Source organism: Notothenia rossii (assembly GCF_949606895.1).
Source record: "Notothenia rossii genome assembly, chromosome: 11".
Taxonomy (NCBI): domain Eukaryota; kingdom Metazoa; phylum Chordata; class Actinopteri; order Perciformes; family Nototheniidae; genus Notothenia; species Notothenia rossii.
Genome location: NC_136910.1, coordinates 22,288,487 through 22,299,794, shown reverse-complemented (window position 1 = coordinate 22,299,794; position 11,308 = coordinate 22,288,487). Strand labels below are relative to the sequence as shown.

The window sequence follows — 11,308 nt, the reverse complement described above, 5'->3', positions numbered from 1 at the left end:
TCAAGGCAGACTGGTGCACACACTCTCCTGTCCTGCCAGGCGACACGCCCGTTCTAAGCCTTGTCCCTCACTCCTCACATCCCAAGCATCCCCACAAGTGTATTATGTTGTTACATCGTTTCAGATGTTATGTTTCAGTTGTGCTCTGTCTATGTTCAGTGATGCAAACTTGTCACCTTTCGGCGAAATTCGCCGTTTTGAATCCAAAATAAGTCGTTTGTGTGATTCATGTAGATCTGCAATACAAATATTTTTGGGGTATGGGGGGGGCTGGGACCCGGAGTAATCTGCGGCCGTGAGCTGTTATGTGCCATCATGACACGCATGGTGTTCTTTTTTTATATATTATAATGAAGTACGAGCTGTGTGCTCGAGTCTTCCTGCCTGTCGGCTCTGCTCATGGATGTATAATAAGGCTCTGCTGCTCCGAGATGATGGTCTAGCTTCAGCAGCTACATTACCTACGGGTGCGTTCGTTAATATTAACTGTGCGTCCGGAGTCACTGTGGCACAGACTTGACCGCTGGTGAACAGCTGTTAGAACGGGCTGTTCAGGTGTTCAGAGCAGAGCTCCCTGTCGGAGCGGCAGAGCGTGATGTGAACTGAAAAGTTTTTCTGTGGTAATATTATTTAAGGAATCGTTGAGCTAGCTAGCTAGCATACATTGTCATTATCTGCTAACGTTAGCTTTAGCCTTCTATTTCTAATAGTTTTTTTCATAGGCTATAAACAGAGGTGGTATAAGTATATATATTGTACTTGAGTAAAAGTAGAAATACTCAGATCTTGTACTTGAGTAAAAGTAGAAGTACTCAGGTCTTGTACTTGAGTAAAAGTAGAAGTACTCAGATCTTGTACTTGAGTAAAAGTAGAAGCACACAGATCTTGTACTAGAGTAAAAGTAGAAGTACTCAAATCTTGTACTTGAGTAAAAGTAGAAGCACACAGATCTTGTACTAGAGTAAAAGTAGAAGTACGCAAATCTTGTACTTGAGTAAAAGTAGAAGCACTCAGGTCTTGTACTTGAGTAAAAGTAGAAGCACACAGATCTTGTACTAGAGTAAAAGTAGAAGTACTCAGGTCTTGTACTTGAGTAAAAGTAGAAGTACTCAGATCTTGTACTTGACTAAAAGTAATAGTCCCAGAGTGTAGGAATACTCTGTTACAGTAAAAGTCCTGCATTCAAAATGTTCCTCATGTAAAAGTAGAAAAGTATTATCATCAAAATATAGTGAAAGTAGCGACAGTAAAACTAGTCATTGTGCAGATTGGTCCATTTCAGAATAATAGATATGATATGTTTTATAATGATTGATCATGAAAGTGTTCTCAAAGCTGCTAAAGGTGCAATTAGTTCGAATGACTTTGTATACTGCAGGGTAGCTTGTGGATTTACTCCAGGTGGAACTAAAGTCCGATTTAACACTTGATTATATTTCACTTAATTAATCCAGATCTGTGAAGTAACTAAAGGTATTAATTACATGTAGTGGAGTCAAAGTACACCATGTACCTCTGAACTGTAGTGGAGTAGAAGAACAAAGTAGCAAAAACATTGAAATACTTAAATAAAGTACAAGTATCTCAAAATTGTGCCCAAGTATAGTACTTGAGTTTATGAACTTAGTTACTTTACACCATGTGGCTATAAAGATAAAAAGACTTAAGCCTTGCACAGAGGCCTGAAAATACATTTTCAAAATGCTCAACAGTGCTGCCAAAATTATAAACTGACTGCTCCACAATTTGAAATAAATGCTTTTATATATTTCTATTATGTGACTCTTTGGCGTTTCTGTTATTATTAACACTGCTGCTTTAGTTGTTCTGACTGCTAAAATCCTCTGTCATTCCGTGGGGTGGGGGAGCCGGGGGCTCGGATCCTTGTCACCTTTTTCATACCTGATGAGTTTGCATCCCTGTATGTTAAAAAGCCTCAGTCACCTTAATTCATGTAATAAAAACATCTCATGTCAGTAACACTCAAAGCTAAATGTGCAATACCATGTTCAGCTATGTTACTATTTATAATGTTATTATTGTTACATCAGAAGATGTACATATTGAAATGATTTCTTAACTTACAGTAGGCTATATTTTACAATGTGTGTTGGAAGGATTTAGTAAATTACAATGAATATTGTCATTGTTGAAGGCTTTTAGAGAAGGGTGAACTATAAACCTGAATTACATAACATTTTATACCTAAAAACATAAAAGCCACAATAAATAAGTCACAATTATTGTAGTTATTTTTACCTCCCGTATTGCTTTCAACCCACCAGCTTTTATGGTGTTGTTACGTCACTAACTGTAAGCTTGTCACATACAGTCTATGGTCACTCAGAGTAACCTACTGTTAATTTAGCTGCTGGAGAAGAAAGATCAGGGGGGGAGGGGGGGAGAGAGCTGTGGTTGATGGGCCATTAGTTGTGTAAATACACAGCTGAGAGCTGCCGTTTCATTCAGACTGTTTAAAAAACTGTAACAACGGACTATTTTTCTTAGCGGATGCATGTGAATTTAAATCAATACATACAACTATTTTTTAAATCAATAAAAACATTTTCTAAATCCATAAAAGCATTTCAATTAATATTGGGAGTCATGTCGTTACTTTGTTGAGAATGTGGCCATGTAATAAGCGGGATAATTTGCAGCGACTTGTTCTTTATGGGGAAAATAACACCCTTCATCCAGATGAGGATCCCTCCGCTACACTTTGGGATCCTGATCGACCGACGAAACTCCATTAAAATATACATATTTTTGGTGAATTACTGAGTTTAGGCACGTTAATAACGTTTTAATGAAGTTGAATACAGTATATTCATATGTGTCAGTGATTTCATGTCAATTCGGCGAACATAAACATAAATGATCGTGGTGAAGATGATGATTAAATTAGGATTAAAAATCGAGAGCCGGGCTGCATTTCCTCCCGTTCGTTTTTTTCGAATAACAAAATGATTTTGTTAAATAACAACATGGTGATGTTTTGTAAATGATTACATGTCTCTTATTTAGCACAGTAGTATGATATCCGTGACATATGATATGGATCTTAACAAAGTTCCGCTGTACATCCAGCATACTGTATCTCACTTTATTTCACATGAGCTCCAGTGTGGAACCCCACTGCACCCCCTGGTGGATCAATGATCCATTGCAGCTGGCTTCATTATAATTACATTTATCTATCACGGGGGCGGTCTCAAGTCAAGCTGGAGGTTTTCCCTTGAGCGAGGGCAGATCACGTACCAATCACGGCCCTCGCGTTTCAAACTGTCTGAAATGAATCGCTACATCTGTACATTCACAATAACATAACACACTACAAGAAAGGGACAACCCCCAAAAGCATAATAGGGCCACTTTAAAAGTCTGTTTTCTTGTATCTGGTCTTAATATATCTCCTTTTTAATGTTGAAAATGGAGCTGCTGTGATACAAGAAAAATGTGCGACTTGATTTGACAACAAGGTAGGCCTATTATGGTATTGTATTTGTGAGAAGTGTCCGTACCCAACCGCAGAATGTCATTTCGGTGAATAAAAGTACATTATCCCAGTCAGAGCTGAAGGTATGCTCCTCTCTGTTGCAGTGTCACTTTGTAATTGAAGGTGTTTTGACATACAAATCTCACTCACTGCAGCTTTGACTTCCTCTCCTTTGTGTTGGTGCCACTCTCCGTTTTCTTTCCCTCTCTTCTACCTCTCCCTCAGTTACCTCGCCGCTCCACGCTTCCGTTGTCCGTCAGCGTCACTTGTTACCGTGGGAAGAACGATGCTGACATCACACTCATTATGCAATTCCATCACCACGCAGCAGGGAGAGCTGCTTTTTTTTAGCAACCACTCAGAAGCAACGGGTCATTCAAGCCTGCACATCTGCCCTAAGAGAGAGTGTGTGTGACTGCAGTGGCGCGTGCATATGCTAGTAAGCACGTCTGCATGTTTATGTCTGATACAATTACCCGGAAGATCGTGAGAGAGGGAGAGGGAGAGTAATAAAGGGCCACAGAGAGGGAGAGAAATACTGCAGTAACCCAAGGGCAGTTTGCTGCTCAAGTGGAGGGAAGATGTACCTCTTCCTAACACACACACACACACACACACACACACACACACACACACACACACACACACACACACACACACACACACACACACACACACACACACACACACACACACACACACACACACACGTACGTACACGTACGTACACACACACACACACACACACACACACACACACACACACACACACACACACACACACACACACACACACACACACACACACACACACACACACACACACACACACACACACACACACACACACACACACACACACACACACACACACACACACACACACACACACACACACACACACACACACACACACACACACACACACACACACACACACACACACACACACAGGCAGAAGATAGCCCAAAACAGTCAGCTCCACTATAGCCAATGTTAGCGGTGGCGCATTAAAACATGTTTCTCATAAGGAAGTTCCTCCCTGTGCAGTAATGCTACAGGCTCTCAGATGCTGTGTCACTTTTAAATATTGCACCAGCATGCACTTTCACTAAAAGCACACCGAAGCTAATTTCAATTCCCATATACAAGGCTGTTTTGAATGTCTACATGCAGAAGAGATGAAATTGTAAAACTGTTGGCAACTTTTGCCTGCCTACCCTGCAGCCCCTGAAATACTGACAGATAACAGTCTATCTGTCCTGCTCTCCCTCTCTCACCCAGACAGAATAGGAAACAGAGGAAGAGGACTGGAGCTGAATCCCAATATTCCGCCTGAGCCATCTCCTTCTGTGCTTCCTTATTTGTCCCAGACGGAAATATCTACAAAAACTAATTGAATGAATTGCCATAAAATGTGGTTGAGGAACTCATGTCCCCCTCATTAAAGTCATTAAGATGAATGACTCAGATTACTTTCCCTCTGGTTCTAGATCATCAAGTCAAAATGTAAGTTCGTCCAATACTTAGATCAGCTGCTGTACTTTGTCTTTAGTGCTGATTAGCAAACATTAGCGTGCCTGCTAACAAGCTGATCCAAGGACAATTGATAAAGGCCCAGATACACCGGCCCGAAATTGGCAGTAAATGGGAGTCAGACCGAACATGAGCGTGGGCACGCCCTATTCGGAGTGGTGTGCGCCGCACGTCTTTTCTGCCGACCTGACGCCTTTTATTGCCGATTCGAGAACACCACCGGAAGTCGGACAAAGGGATAACACTGATTGGCTGTTCAGCCAGCGAATCAGTGCATGAGAAGCGTTAACGGAAGTGAGGGAGGTAAACAAATGATTTAACACAAGCGGGAGTCCAAGGGCTGCTAGCTCCAGTACCTCCCGTTTGTCCTGCTCCTGTTCGTTCATGTTTTCAATGGACGAGAGTGAAAATGGAAAGAAAAACGCTATTTGTTGTTTGTTTATATTACGGAGTCTGTTCTTCTTCTCTGTCTTCCGGTTGTTCCAGTTGTTGCCTCTTTTGAATGATGAATACACACTACCGCCGCCTGCTGGTAAGGAGAGTTATTGCCACTCACGCATGCGCAGTTCATACGTGCTCGGCTCGGATTTGCGGTGTGTTCCAGTGTGCGAAGTCGGCAAATACGCAGGAGAGTCCGGCGACGCAACAGTCGGTGTCGGCGTCGCTGACTTCTCAGGTGACTGGCCGGTGTATCTGGGCCTTAACACTAAGCCTGCTTTAGTTATTGTGTGCATGTTAGCATCACACTAGCTTGTAGCCTAATGCACCTTCTTGCTAACGGACACAGAGCAGGGCTGTGGCATGTATTTTGGTTTGTTTTCCAAAAAGGTTTTTATTCAGCTTTTTTTCCAATATAAGAACAAAGTGAATCCAGAAACCAATCCAAGAGTCTTTAGTCACTTCTGCAGGTTCAGGTTACTATCCAGGCTCAATCCACCATGTTGTTTCAGCAAAAGTTGACTTGGTTATTGATCACTTTTGCACAGCAACTCCAAATCCATTTATTGGAGATCAAGTAGATTCACTATATAATTTCGGGGAAACCAGCAAACACACATGTTCAAATGTCCTTGGGGTGAAATGGCTTTTGGAGGAGACGGCTCTGTTTCACAGTCTCTTTAAATGAGAGCTATAATTATTACAAATCAATACTCTCAGCTGCTTTTAGGGAAAGTGGTGGGGGGTGGTCTTGTCTGAGGTAAGACAGAAATGAGCTGCGAAGCACAGCCTGAAAATAAGATTTATGGAAAGGCTGTGTTCACAGCTGATTGGAGGTAATTGTCTCCCCGATAAGCAAGAATCCCATTCTGCTAAATGAGCCAATGATCAAATTAGAATTAATTGATTGGCTGGCAAGCACACGAAATATCTTCACTGTTTAGCAGAGACTGTTTCGAGATCTTTTCAGTGTTTTTAAGGGAAAAGATAACAATGACTAAAATGCATTTTGCATCAAGGACCAAATACGCCAAGCCTGCCAATATGACTGCCTTAACGGGTGTGGTGTTTCTAATATGGGTGTGGTATTAATATTACACTGTTGAGGCACTTGAGGCACCCAAATGGCAAACAGCTCCCCTTTTCTTTTTGGTCAACACACACACTGAGCTGTCAGTTAAAAATAAACAGCAATAAAAGCAAGCAGGATATCAGAAGATATCTTATACCATATGATAGTACACTGTATTATAAAAATGTAATATCACACATAACAAAACCCATCTAATGATCTTAAATTACATATTTAATTCTAACCTGGGGCAAATGGAAGTACTGACATGTGCTACTTGAATTGAAATTGGAGCAGAATCCAAGCTTAATGTTTGTTTAGCCATTGTAAGGGATTATTTTATCAGCCCTCCGTATGACTGCTACACTGACCACCCACACAGATCATTATTTTCAATATGTTCGCATAGTTATAGCCTTGGAATAGGCTACAGTTTTTGTCTGGACTGATAATAGGACTGACTTAATCCCCCTTAGTTCAGTTTACAGGGATACATGTTGCAGATTTGTCAATCATGATCCTTTGTAAATCTTGAAATAATGGGTCCTTGATTTTAGAAAAAGGTAGATAACAGCAGCTGCTGATTTTTAGCCATTGATAACTGTTATTAGGATCCGCAATGCATATTTTGTTGTCTGTAGCGAGCTAATTAATTCAGCTATCATTAGCCCTATGCGTTGTTTAAACAAGTCTCTCAGGCTTAAGAAAACTAGATGGCTACACACAGCAGTATCTTCATCAGTTGATGATCAACCAAGAAGACATGGACTTAAAGAAAGAGAACCTTTCTTCTATAGGGGGGAAGAGCAATCTGTCCCATTTAGATTTATTGTATACTCATTATAGTATGAGTATACATGTTTTCAATGTTTTTGTCAAACGTAATGCTATCTGGGTCGGATAAGCTGTCCCTAGGCTGTCAATTCAAATTCAACAGAGCTGCTTATCTTTTCCATTAGCACTATTGAAAAAAGCGCTAAAAAAAGCTCCATTAACAGGATTTTGATTTTAAATGTTACCTGTTACCATACCAACCAACATAGTTATTTAATGATTTACTCATGGGGCTTGGAAAGCAGACCTTGTTAGTTCTGTGTTCTAATGATTGCTCAGATATGGCCGATAAACATGCTGTTTAATCCTTCAACAGGGGGGACATGAAGCCTAAGGGGCCATATGAGATACTGAATGGCTGTCTCCAAATTAGTTTTATAATGTTTTTAGTTTGTATTTTAATATGTCTGATTATACAAATGAGAAGGGCAAACATAAATTGGCCCAACCTAGTCATTTACAATCATCCATGATAGTCTGTTGCACATGAATCCTCGTGCTATCAGAAGAGCTAGCTAACCTATGCTAAATCTTTATGTGGCAACTATCAACTACTGTACTTAGTTAAGGCTTTATATTATAATTTTGATAGTATAGTACTGTTTGCACCATACAAATGTATATTTATCAATTATATACACGTAGTAATCCTACTGATCAGTGTCTGACACTTTTACTTTTGTGTTTGGAGTATTATAGAAAGGCACCAAGCTATTTGAATGCTGAATACACTAACTCTCTGTAACAGCCCGCCCACACTGCTACAACATGTGGAAAATCCAAAACAAAGGCATACTGTACCAAGTTTCAATAACATACATTAAGGGTTAAGCAAATGGTAAACTGCCCTTTCATTTCCGTAAACTCATGTGTCGTGCTTAAGATGTGTGAAGGAATTTAGAGGTGTTTTCAGAGATGCAGAAAAATGTTTGGTCTACATCTAATGGTCCACTTAAGTGACCGGTACATGTAGCTCACCATTAATAATGGGTGGGTCTGTTTCACTGAGAAATAAAATCCATTAAATATGTCACTTGTGACAGAAAGGTGTGTGATATTACCAGAGATTAATAGGGGATGATGGGATGTACAGGCTTATGGGCATTTCAGAGGCGTCAGTTTTCAATGGCTCATTACAGCAGCCCCAGGTTTACTGTTATCTTGTTAAAACAAATTCAAAAGAGACATTTTATAATTTCCTCTTCCTTCCTTTTGATATCTTAGACGAGGTTTCCTGCACTCCAAGCAGTACAGATGTGAAGTAAGCATACGATGACATGGCAGTCTCAGGTCTGTGTGTGTGTGTTTGTTTGTTTGTTTGGTGTGTAATGTAAGTCTGAGTGTCCTCTGCTTGTGTGTGAGAACACTCAAGATGAATGACCTTTACAGTTGCTGCGTGTTGAGATAAAGACAACAAAAGGATAGAGTGAAGAGGCCAGGCGAGGTCAGCATATTGGATATTAGAGTATGGAGGGTGGTGCATGAGGGGGAAAATTCTCCACTTTGTTGTCTAGTCTGGTGTAAGGCCACACAAACAACACAGAGTAAAGTATACTCTTTTCCCTTTTAGTGCAAAAAGCTAAATTGCTGTGCTGGCAAATTGACTTTTATTTCAAAATGTCCACATCTGAGATTAGACGGTTTCCTTATAAACAAAGCTTAAGTAAAACGGGACTGGATTTGTTTGTATAGGACATTCGAGCATTGGAAACTCTACTTAATTGCTTACATTTGCTGATACAACCATCCGCCCCTATAGAAAGAATCGTATATACTTAGGAATTTGCATAGACGTAGGTGCCAATGTAAATGCAGCATAAGAGTGAATATGAGCTTGAGAGGCTGCTTACATTTAGAAAAGTTTCACACGTTCACATGTGTCTGTCCTGGTGGTGTGCAGACTGACTGGAGTTGTCATCAACGTCCACTGGAGGACAAAATTAGCTTCCAAGTCCTTGACATGCATCAGCATGCAACACACATGCTTGCATGCCTTACCCTCTGCAAGTTTGTTTCTTTGTGTGCATGGTTGTGTTTGTGGGGAATTGCTATCCACACAGCATCAAGAAAATATTACAGATTATATAAAAAATATAAGACATCTCCACTTCCTCCAAAGGTTCTGAAGTAGCCTACTTCGTATGATTAATTTGGTCAAATAACATTATCAAATTTTAGGAGAGCCACACCATTCATTCTTGTTTTAATCCTGTTTGAAGTTGGTGGATAAAGCTGAACCAGAAGCAGCCCCATTGTCCATCGGAAGTCTGAGGTGAGCACTCATGCCTTATCCAGACTTCATATTTGAATTCACACTCAGTTACGTTATTTTAGCATGAACACGGAAAACGAAGGAACACCTAGCTTAGCCCATTTAAACCAGCTTTTCTACCTTAGCCAAATATAAATACATTTTGGGATATTTTGAGGTTTTTTGTTTAATTGCAAGCGTTTGTGCTCACAGTGTCCTTGTATTTTGCATTTGACAATATGGGGACTCTTGAATAAAATGTGCCACATCATTGTTTTTATAAGTCTTAGTTAATCGGTGTGATGTAAAACAGCCTTATCATCTTTGTATTTATCAACCACTACTTGCACACTAATCTTGCCGCTTCATAACCAATATTGTCTGTGTTAAATAAAACCTTTTTCAGAAGACAAATTAATTATCTGGCAATCCAGAAATGTTTTGAAAAATGTAAGATTTTACAAGAACTTATTTCCAGCAGTACCAAAAAGTGAGGTTCTTGCTAAAAGACATTCACCATTTCACTTCGAAGAACCTACAACTGCCTCAATTTTGTTTTGAAAGGCTATGAATGAAAATCATGTGTGCAGAAAAAGAAAAAGAAACTTTGAATCAGCAACTCTCAGCAGAAAATACCCTGACTATTATTTGAATGAAGTATAATGATGTGATGTATAATTAAGGTCAGGAGTCTTCTAAAAAAGTCTGTTAATTTTAAGTTGCCTCAAAGACTACACCAGTACCACAAATCACTGGACATGGACAATCTCATGACAATTTCTTCAATGTTAATATGGTCTCAGAGACTCACTTGTTTTCATTAAACACACTTATGTTCCCCCGCTGTGCCAGAACGTCTCCTTCTAGGCTGATTGCGTCTTTGCCCTTCCAGTCCGGGTTATTTTCTGCAGTGGGTCCGCTGATGGGGCAGCTGGATCGCTGGCTATTTGCCCTCATCATGTGATGGGTTAGTGGTGTCATGGGTGCTGTTCCAAGACCCAGACTGACTGACAGGTAGAGTGACGTTAGAGAGGCAGGAGACCTCACCAGATCTATTAATAGGTCAGTGCTAAAAGTGAATGTTTGAGGAGCCATGTGTGTGAGTATAGGAAGGTGTTTGTCCAGTGTTTGTAATGCGGTTGAAGTGAGAATGGCTGCCTTTTAAAAGCTAGAATAAGACATACAACCGAAAAGAAAAATATGAGTACCACAAAGTTTGAATGATAGATGTATGTAGGGGAATACATATAGTAAAAGCTAAAACGCAATGTGGGTTTGGATTAGAAAGAAAGAAGGGAACTGCACATTAACAAACCAACTGGAAAAAAACACACATACCTGAACAATGCGTACAAATATATTTTGAGTGCAATCCAACATGCAATTTTGTGTTGAAAGGTAATTTCAGAGAACTTCAGTAACCATTATGTACTACTCTGTTTTCCTCTAATTTCTTACAAATTGGACACATTCACCTCCAACTCAATTGATTTCTGAGGTTCGTCCAGAAAAGGAGCTCTGGTCTGTTGTGTCTCCGAGAGTAAATTAGAGGAGGTGTAAGAGAGGCAAGACATCTTAAGCTTACTTCCATCCATCCATCCATCTTCTCCCGCTTATCCGTGGTCGGGTCGCGGAGGTAGCAGTTCAAGCAGAGAACCCCAAACTAAGCTTACTTCAA

At 40.2% G+C, this 11,308-nt stretch overlaps 1 protein-coding gene across 6 annotated transcripts in view; it reads right to left on the bottom strand.

Moving 5' to 3' along the window:
- Positions 1–10,709, bottom strand: part of LOC307024244 (uncharacterized protein) — a 42,885-nt gene extending 32,176 nt beyond the window's left edge. For 4 of the 6 annotated variants that reach the window (XM_079658211.1, XM_079658212.1, XM_079658214.1 and 1 more), the window contains exon 1: positions 10,442–10,708. The gene's annotated coding sequence lies outside the window, so the exon portion shown is untranslated. Of the gene's footprint in view, positions 1–10,441 lie in introns of all 6 variants that reach the window. The other 2 variants (XM_079658215.1, XM_079658217.1) reach the window with 2 other exon arrangements.
- Positions 10,710–11,308: the final 599 nt, after the last annotated feature.